Genomic DNA, 10,500 nt, shown 5'->3' with positions numbered 1-10,500 from the left:
TCCATGCAAAATTCTTATCAGGCTCCTGACCAGTAGCCAGTAAGGTCTGGAGTCCAAGGTTAATGTACAATTTAAAAGTGGGGAAAAATAATAACTGGGGGAAATTCTTCAAGCATGATACAGATGAAAATTTTTTATTTTGCTTTAGAAGAACTAGTGGTATACATTTTATATTTTTCTGATTTTTGTAGATTGTGAATATCACTTAAGGCATGAGAAAGGTACAGACCTGAATGAGGACATTTTAGCAATATTTGCTGAATTATTTATCTCATTTGGTTCCTTTCAATACTTGTATAAAATCAACTCTTGATTTAAGATCTTATTTAGGAATAAGGTGTCAAAACTACAGTAAGATCAGAACTCCTAATCTCACATCCTATGTTCACTGCTGCTCCCGAGGTTTGGTTTAGGTATAAAACTATGTATATGGCTTGAGTACAAACTTTCTAACCTAGGTTAGAATGTGATTCCATTCAATCTACATTAAGAAAGTTACAAAAATATGATAAATTCATTTGATGTTGTTCAAATATTTGGGTCACAGAGACTGCAAGACCTCTTCGTGTTCCTTTCAGCTGTGAAGAAATAAAATGTTTCCATATCAACATTTTCTTTGATTGCACTAGAATTTCAGTTGGGGTTATCTACGGGTTCATTATCTCCAACAGGGACTCTGTCATAGTGAAGGATATTGGAATCACTGAAGCAAAGTACCTGAGGAAATCCAGTGGCAAAGATACGTGTGGTGTTTATTAGTAAGTTAGTGGTGCTTAATTAATTACAGTTTTAATTTCATAAGAACTCTTAACCAAATAATTATTATAAGAGCGAAAAGTAGTTGCATAGCCTTGTATGGGCGCAATTAAGGAGCTCTCATTTTTACTCACTTTCTACCACCTGTATGTGGTATTTGATCCTGCACAAGGAATGTAACTACACAATGCAGAGTATGAAGGATTTGTTCTTTCCTTTTTGCTTGGCCTGGGTCTTCATAGTAACACAGATGAATCACTTCTGCAAACTGAAGCAATGGTTAAGGAATATAAAGAAACAATCATTTCAAAATCCTTACCATGCTTTACAAGACTGCCTCCAGGACCCTCCTTCCCCCACATTTCCTCCTGTTCAGTGCACTCTAATCATACAGGTTATTTCAGTTCCTGGAAGACACCAAACCTATTTCTAAACTTGGTCTTTGTACTTTCTCTATCTGAAATACTCTTCCATAAGATCTTGGCAGGGCTGCCGTTTTATATCTCAGATCCTGGCTCAAATGGTACCTCTTCAAGAAGGTCTTTCCTCATCACTCTGTAGCTAAACAATGTGTCTTCCTCTCACAATGAGTTTATCTTCATTGTCCAATTTTCTTCAAAGCATTTATCACTATTTGTAATTATCATTCTTCCATATTTGAAGGAACTTATTCATGTTATTGTATCCCAAATGACTAGAGTAGAGCATTTATTTATTAGACAGTTAATCAATAAGTGTTATACTAATTGAACAGTTATATGGCCATACATAGGAAAGATTACAGACGATGTATCGTAAATTTAATTCTAGCAACTATTTTGTGTCATGTGCCATCACCTCCATAAACTCCACCACCCTGAATGAGCTTTACAGTGGATGCCTCCTGAAGCATCAGCTTTGCTTTCTCTATGGTCATCTTTTGATACCTTTTCCTATACAGTGTGAGTCCAACTTAACTTCTCCACTTGTAATTGTGGTTTTAAACAGGATTGGGCACCATCTCCAATTTTAAAGTTATTTTCTATTTGTTTTAAGAGTTGATGTCATTCCTGAAAAAATATACTTTTAGGAGTATATGGATTGAAATATATTTAGAGGGACAGATATTCTTCGTTTCTGTAGCCAAAAAATATAGCTGTCTAATGATGGTGGTCTCTAATTTGGCGTTGGTGCTCATGAGTTTTATTTACAGTTTTATTCATTTAGTTTATTCATTAATGAGATATTTATTGAATGCTTACTATGAACCAGATACTTAGCCAGGAACTGGATATGTTTTGGGTAAGAAATACACACAGTTCCTGCTCTCAGTGAGATCACAGATAGTGGAAGAGATAGAAAGTAACAAGTAAGCCGAAATAAATGTATAATTACAAAGTGTCTGATTATATCAACAACTGAGCTGGTTTGAATACAATGGAGTGAAGCTGGAAACCATTGAAGGATGTCAGGAGGAGCTCTCTGATGAGGTGAATTTTAATCCAAAGTTAGAAGAATGAGAAGAAATAAGCAGAAAAATGTTGTCATAGTGTGGCCTGAGACAAATACCATTTCTTACTCCAGTTCCTTATTTTCAGTGTATAACACATTGAAAACCACTTTTGAAACCAACCACTGATGTCGTAATGGTCTTGCCGCAGCTGACGTGTTTTCTTCTTGTGGCTTCTCTTCAGCATCAAATGCTGAGTGAAAAGCGCATCCGTTTTCCAGCAGTCCGTCAGGGTAAGTCACTCACTGGAAACTGGAATCAATTGTAAATCTGACAACATAGTGGAATGTTCAGTTAACTTTCAAGTGCCTTTTAGAGAGCACCAAGGAACTCTGAATAGGTTAATCACTTTTTCCAGAAAGCACTTGCGATTTTACTAATTTGCCTCCGAGGAGGTCCATGAAGAGAGAAAGAAAAACATACGGCACTCAGTAGCTGAAGTAGGTAAACTAATGTTTTGCACTTGTTTTCTCTGTATTCATCATTTTGAGAGAAGCTATAAATTGGTTAATAAAAAGGATGCTTGAAATGTTTTATTCTGTTTTTCGTGGGAATCTGTGGGGTCTTGGGTAATATACCAAAATGTGCAAAGATTATTTGGAGACAGTGATGCTCTAGAATGAAGCATCAGTATGTAGTGTGCTAGATTTTTAAGGCAAAAAAGTCCTTATGCTAAAAGCCCTGCTTGTTTCAACAGACTTCTGTGATACTTGGTACACTTAGCAGGGGTGTGCTAAAGTAACTCCTGGTGAAAATGCTCAGAATGCTTCTAAAGTAGAAACTAAAAAATTCCAGTTCTGGTGATAATGTAAATCCTAACCAAACCAAACCAAACAAACCACGGTAATGTGTATACATATACACACACACACACAGAAACACAAACACATACACACATACACACACGTGTGTGTGTGTGTTTAAAACAGCTTTTAAAAGCATTTCGACAAATAACTTTCAATTTTTGTATCATTTGACTGAATAAACTTAATTTGTTTCCGGGAATATATTTTCTGAGAGAGTAATTCAATGATGAAAAAATAATATTCATCAAGATATCTACTGCATCCTTATCTACAATAATGAAATCTTGGAAGCTGCCCAAATAGCCAACAATTGAAAATGGAAATTTTGTTGCTCAGTGTAATGTTTTGCCAGCCATAAAATAAAATTGTAGAGAATATAAAACAAGACTGTAAAATATTTAAACTAAAATGTTAAGTGATGAGAAAGAAGAGATTATGATAAAATTTTCCATTTCCTCACAAGTCACCATTCAATAGTTGCCCCACAGAAGCCTCAACAATATATGTAGGGCTAAATTTCCACCTCAGAATTGCTCTCCTTTCTGTATTTCTTGTCTTGTTGAACTTTATCACTATAAACATCAAACTGAGAATCTAGAAACCTTGGGTTTATCTTTGAGGTTTCCCTCTCTGACAAAATCTACCAACTCCATTCTCTATTCCCAGGGCCTATCCCCTGCAGTCTGGCCCTCACCCTACTATGACTTGCCACATAAATTAGGCAGCTTGATGTCCTATCTGACCACCTCCAGGTTCTCCCTTCTGTAATATATTCTACTAAAACAGAGGAGCAAACATGTCAGTTCTCTGCTTAGAAGTATTGATGGCTCTCTAGTATTGATATATATGGGACAAACCCTTTCATGAGATAAATGGTGACAAATATGAACTTGTACATTTTCCCTCTCGATGTTAACTGAAGAGTTTAAGATTGGCAGGAGAGTCTGGGCCTTTTGGTAACTTCTGGTAATAAAGGGTTTATCAAATTAGGATCAGATGTGATATTAAAGATTTAGGGTGTAATTGCCCATGTAGGAAGCTTTGACAGCCTTGTCTATGCAACCTTATTTTTGGAAATAAGAATTACAGAATCTTATATGTGGGTGAATATATTTGAATGGGCATAGAGAAAGGTATGAAAAGATACATACCAGGTTATTAACATAGGATGTAGGGGAAAATTATTTTTAAATTTGTGTATCTATTGAGTCGATGGTTATGGTAAACATGTGAAGAATTATTATTATTATTTTATTTATTTAACAAAATATTTTAAAGAAGTAGAGCCTAGAGTACAAGAAAAAAAGTGTAACAACACTAGCGACATTTTATGTTACTGAATCAAGTGTGAGTGGCAAGAGAAATGTTTACTTACATTTCAGATTGTACAGTTCAATTCTCTGGAACCAGAAAGGATAAAAGGATTTAGGGCAGCTGCTCTACAGAGAATAGAGAATGTACATTTGGTTGGACTATAATTTCAATTATAGCCATTTTTTTCTTAAAAACCTATTAGATGCCTAACAGAGCAGGAAGGTTAATAACTTTAAAAAAATTATAATTGGGAATAATCTGTGACCTGTGTTAACGTAAAGAATAATTTCAAGCAGGTTGTATTTCCTTATCCTTAACGTAAGAGACAAAGTCTAGAGAGATTTTGCTTGTTCGGCATCAGAGAGAAGGAACTGAATGTGGGAGCCTGTGAATTGAGGCAAACAAGATAATCTCAACAACCTTCAGTCCTCCTTGAAAGTGACAGAAGGAGTAAAAGAGTCTTTAGGTTGTACCTAAATTCTCATAAACAGAGCTTGGACATCTGCTCCTAGGGAGGCTATAAGCAAAAATTGATTGGGTGCACAGTTATCATTTGAATCTGCATATGGATTAAAACATTTAATCAATAGGTGTTGAATAATTAATTTGTACATGGTCTGCTAAAGGAGAGCTATGTTGCTGGCATATTCTTTTAGAAAGGTTAAGTATTGTCTTTCTCAACCACTTTCAAGAACAATTAAAATTTTAATTAACAGAATCCTACTTTATTTGGCAAGAATTTTAAGCATCCATTTAGGAAAACTGCTCCATTTACCATTTATTGCTGGGCCTGTTTGGCAAGCATCTTGGAGAAAAGAAGCAGAAAGTCAAATTGCTTTCAGGAAGGTATATCATTCAACTTTTCTTGATTCTTTACACTACAACTTTTCTTTTGCTTCAATGATTTTTGTTCTTTTGATGGCCTAAAATATATAGTATAGGGTGTTGAGTATAAAATGCATAATTAATATGAAATAAACTTTCATTATGATTCTCATTCCATGGTTGATATAATTCTGTGTTTTGCTCCAGTTCTGCACATTATATTATGGCTTATTTCTTCCTCTTCTTGATATTTTTTAACAAGACTAATAAGAATGAACTAAAAGATAAAACTAGTAAGCAGAGGACAATTTTATAGAGCTGGAAAAATGTAGAGTTAATTTTGGTGACTCCACAATAGATAATTTATAAATTTAAATATTTGCTCATTTAAAGGGTTCTCAACACCCTCAATCATAAAATTTCTAATTTTTTTTTTTTTTTGGTCACTCTGTGCTGCTAGCAGGATCCTAGCTCCCCAACCAGGGATCGAACCCATGCCCTCTGTAGTGGAAGCTCGGAGCTTAACAACTGGACCTCCAGGGAAGTCCCAATTTCTTTTGTCTTTCTTCTCTCCTCTCCATTATTTGAATCAGCTGAGACTCAGCCAAGTATCTCTTCCTCAGGGAAGGCTTTCCCCTATTCCTTTATGCAACATGCCTCGGTAGACTGGGTAGCTCTCCTCTTGTCTCCTGTAATTTCATCTGTGTACTTTCACTGTACCGTCAGGCAATATGTAGTGATATTGATTTACTTGCTGTTTTTCTTGCAAAGAAGAATTCAGCATTTTTCTAATAGTTTTTATGACTTATTTATGAAGAGACAGATTAAAGATTAATCATACTTTAACACATATTTACTCTTTTTTGTTCTTCATTACTCTTTGCATTTCTGATACCATTTTCCTTCTGTCTGAAGACATCCCTTTACTGTGATGTGTCTTTACTGTGAGTCTAGCTGGCAAATATTTTCTCAATTTGTGTTTGCATTGAGTTTCTTCAGTTTGCTGTCACTTTTGAAGAATAATTTTTCTGGGTCTAGAATGTGAAGGTAGTGTTTTGTTTTGCTTTTTTTCCTCAGTGCATTAAAGATATCAACCTATTATTTCCAGGTTTTCAACCTTTCTCTTCTAAAGTCAGCTTTCAGCTTGTTGCTCCCCCTTTGATGGTAATGTGTCCTGCTGCTTTGACTAGTTTTAAGATTTTTAAAAGAATTTTTTTTAAAGCTTTTTTTTCTCTCTCTCTCGGGTCTCCTTAGTCAGTTGTACTATGATGTATCTAAGTGACTTTTCTTCATATTTATACTGTTTGAGCTTCTCAAACTTATAACTGTAGACTGATGTCATTCGTTGGTTATAGACTTTTTGATGCTATTACCTCTTCAAAAATTACATTTTCCTTAATCCTTATCTCTTCCTCTTCTGTGATTAAAGTTGTACTCATGGTACAACTTACAATCTTTGTGTACTGCCCATCCCTTTTCTTCATGCTTAAATCTGGATATAGTCTACAAATTTATGTAGTCCAAATAATTAATCTCCTTTCTGCTATGTCCAACTTATTCAGTTCTTAATCTTAATTATTATATATTTTTTAAGTTCTAGAATTTTCATTTTCTTCTTTTTTATTGATTCCAGTTCTCTGGTGAAAATTTCAATCTTGTCATATATTTTCCACACCCTCTTAATTACAGTTATTTTAAAGATCATGACTGATAACTTCAGCATCTTTGTCATCTGTAGCTTTGCCTACTATCTTTTCCTTTAGTCCTATTCATAGATATACCTGTTAACTTTTGCTTAAATTCCAGATATTTGTATGAAAAACTGGAGACACCCTGGATGATGTCGTCTTCTGCAGAGAGGATTCACTAGTCCTCTGATGGGATGCAGAGGAGCAGAACACCTCAATCCAACCAGGAGCTAAGTTTACTCTGTGCTGTGTTGTAGTCTCTGTAATGACTGTTCTCTCCCTGATTTCCCCACTCCTAAGGTTTAGTCCCCCTGAGTTTCCATCTAAGTGTCTGAGTTTTGTAAGATGTCTCCCCATTGCTAGGACCTAAAATAAACTTTTGACTCCCAAGCAACGTGGCATGACAGTCCTGATCTGTTTTACAGTTGCCTTCCCCCTACCTTTTTATACCCTTGTCTTGTGCAACTTATTCCCAAATGTCTCATGTGGAAAACTGATGCCAAGTGTTGGGCTTATTTGTTTGAATGTACCGTCTCTCTGGGATTTTATTGCTTTAAATACAGGCTGCCACAGCACCACTTATCTCAAATGTTTGTCTTCCTGGCTCTGGGAGTTGCCTCAAGCTCTGCTATCTACTCTACATCTTTGTAGAAACCCTTTGTCTGGCTCTTCACCTCATGCTCTCTTCCAATTATTTTAAAACGTCCTGGGAAGAAAGAGGCAGAGAGAAAATTGAGATCATCTCAGTTAGCTTTGTCTTGGGCCATAAGCTTTGGCAATTTCTAATGCATTCCAACAAGCTTTAACATTTTTATATGGCTTTCTTGCTTTTATGTTGTTAAAAATATTAGTTGAGTACAAACTATTCCATCATAACCAAAGCAGAAGTCAATATTCTGCATTTTAAAAATGGAGAATGTAACCATTTCTATATTCTGGATTATTTCACCAGTCTTGTTTGTTTAAGAAATTTATAAACTGTATTCTTTTAGTCATCAATCTCATGTGCGCTGACCTGCAAAACTGAGCAGCTGACCCCGTGAAAGCCCGTCTGACCACATGGCCTTTATAGGCAGCTCTTTCCTACCTAGTCTAGCTAGGTTAACTTTAGTCATCATCTCTTTGCATTGTGTATTTGAATTTTTTTTTTTTTTTTTTTTGCGGTACGCGGGCCTCTTACTGTTGTGGCCTCTCCCGTTGCGGAGCGCAGGCTCCGGACGCGCAGGCTCAGCGGCCATGGCTCACGGGCCCAGCCGCTCCGCGGCATGCGGGATCCTCCCGGACCGGGGCACGAACCCGTGTCCCCTGCATCGGCAGGCTGACTCTCAACCACTGCGCCACCAGGGAAGCCCCTTGAATTTTTTATATGTCAGCTGTGGTTATTTTTTGTGATGACTCCTTTATTATTTATTGTTACATATTAGAGGTCATATTTTGGTGCTATTATTTTCCCAATCTGCTCTTTATTTGGTTACTGCTATATATGTATATAGTATACATATTTGGAGCAATGGATTGTTCCCTTTATTTTTCAGAAGTTTTTTCATATTTTTAGAAGTATAAATTTTATTTTATTTAGAAGTATAAATTTTAGAATAGATCTCCCAAATTCTTTATTTCCATCTTTTGTAAAATAAGTTTTTTTTCACTAGAACTACATTGAATAAAAGTATGCATTTACCAACTCCCAGTATTGATATGTTTATAGTACTAAATATTGCCTTTCAGGTATATAGTTTTGATCTTATTGAAACTAGTTTTAGATCTCAAAGTAGCTTGCTATTTAATTTTCTATTGGTTATACCTATTTCTTTTTATTCCTAGATATTTTATACATTTTTGCTATTATTAATGGAATTTCTTTGGCACTGCATTTTATGAATTGTGATAAGACTTTCTACTGAATGGTTTAAAAATTCCATACCTTATCTGGCCATTTTTACATTCTACTTTGTTTTTAATCCTCATCATTTTTTAATGCACTAAGGTTTGTTTGTTTTTTTAAAATTAAGCTATAGAATGATACTATTTATAAATAATAGTAACTTAAGAATGCTCAATCAGATTACAAGAAAATAATGACCTTTTCCTGTTTAATAATTTTGAATTTCTGTTTCAGACCCTAGTTTTTGAGACAAAATGTCTCCCAAATAACTTCAACATTGACTGTAATGGTTTTTGATTTTTTGTTATATTCTTTAAATAATTACAGATGCACTCTTCAAATTTTAGTTAAAATATTATTTTTCTCAGCAATAAGTATTGAATTGGGTTAAATGAAACCTTATGTCTTTCAGCAGATCTTCTTCATATTATTGATAACTTTATTAAGCTACTTGATGTGATGATCTATTTTATTAAATATTTTATCATTTTATTTAAGCTTTTTGTCATCACAGAAAAGCTACATGGCACTGGTGACTCTTAAAATACACTATTGAATGTTGTTTTCTCATTTTTGTTTGACTTTCACACTTTGTGCCTAAAAATATGTCTGTAACTTACTTTTTCATGCTACCCTTGTTAGTTCTTAGAATCTAGTATGCTTGCTATATGCACAGAATTTGATAGCTATCGAGCTATTTCTACATTTTTGAAAAGCTTATACAGTGTCTGTAAGTACTTATTCGAGAATATTTATAGATAAAACCATCTGAACACAGAACAAGTTTTGTAAGATAATCCTTTGACAATTTTCTCAATTTCTTTCCTTGTTATTGGGACTTATTCAAATTTTCTGCTTTTTTTGAGACAATTGTAATTTCTGATTCACAGGAACTATCCATTTCTTTGAAAATTGTATCTTAGTGACATATGGAATAATATTTTCTGAAATTTTCCATTACAAAGACATCTGTTGTGTTTTAGTTGTCATCATTCTCTCTCTACTCTTGTTGTTCGTCACATTTTTCCCTCTGGGCATTATGTTTATTAAACAAAACAAAGCAAACTAAAACAGAAAAATATATTCTTAACTTTGACCAAAGAACTGGATATTAAGATAAGGAGCACAGATTATCGTTGGCTCCCTCAGTGAACTGCAGTGTCTATAGATTCTTTTCATTTTATGATACGAAGCTGGAAGTTAGATTCTTGTATTTAACATTTCACACTCTTCTTGATTCCCAATAGGTACAAGTTTTGGAGAAGTACCATTTCCTAGGGCTCTGACTTGGGCAATATGAAAAAAAGATCAGCAGAACTAAGGGTGATTCATGCAACTTTTGGAGTTTTAAACCAGCAGTACACAATCGCGAAAGAACACTTCAGAGGTCTTGCTCTAGACTTTCTGTCTCCAGCAATACGTTCATCTGGAATGTATATTTGTGCATCTCACATGGTTCTCTGTCCTGTCCCTGTTGCTAATCTTTCTTTCTGCTCTTCATCCACTGTGGCATCTCTACTGGCCCATCTTTATCCTTCTCTGCCCTTTGTCCATCTCTGTAGTCAGCTCAGTTCTGTTTTGTTGGCGCATGCCTTGAATTTTCCTTAAATTAGGGCTATCAGTAAACTTAACGGAGACTTCTCATTGAAGCTACATTGTTTAGGTTGAGGGGAGACTTAGTTTGAACATTCGTACCTTCTTAATACTATATTTTCAATGTGGGGAGTTGTTGAAACC

This window comes from Tursiops truncatus, chromosome 4 (genome assembly GCF_011762595.2).
Source record: "Tursiops truncatus isolate mTurTru1 chromosome 4, mTurTru1.mat.Y, whole genome shotgun sequence".
Taxonomy (NCBI): Eukaryota; Metazoa; Chordata; class Mammalia; order Artiodactyla; family Delphinidae; genus Tursiops; species Tursiops truncatus.
This window is presented reverse-complemented; position numbering follows the sequence as displayed.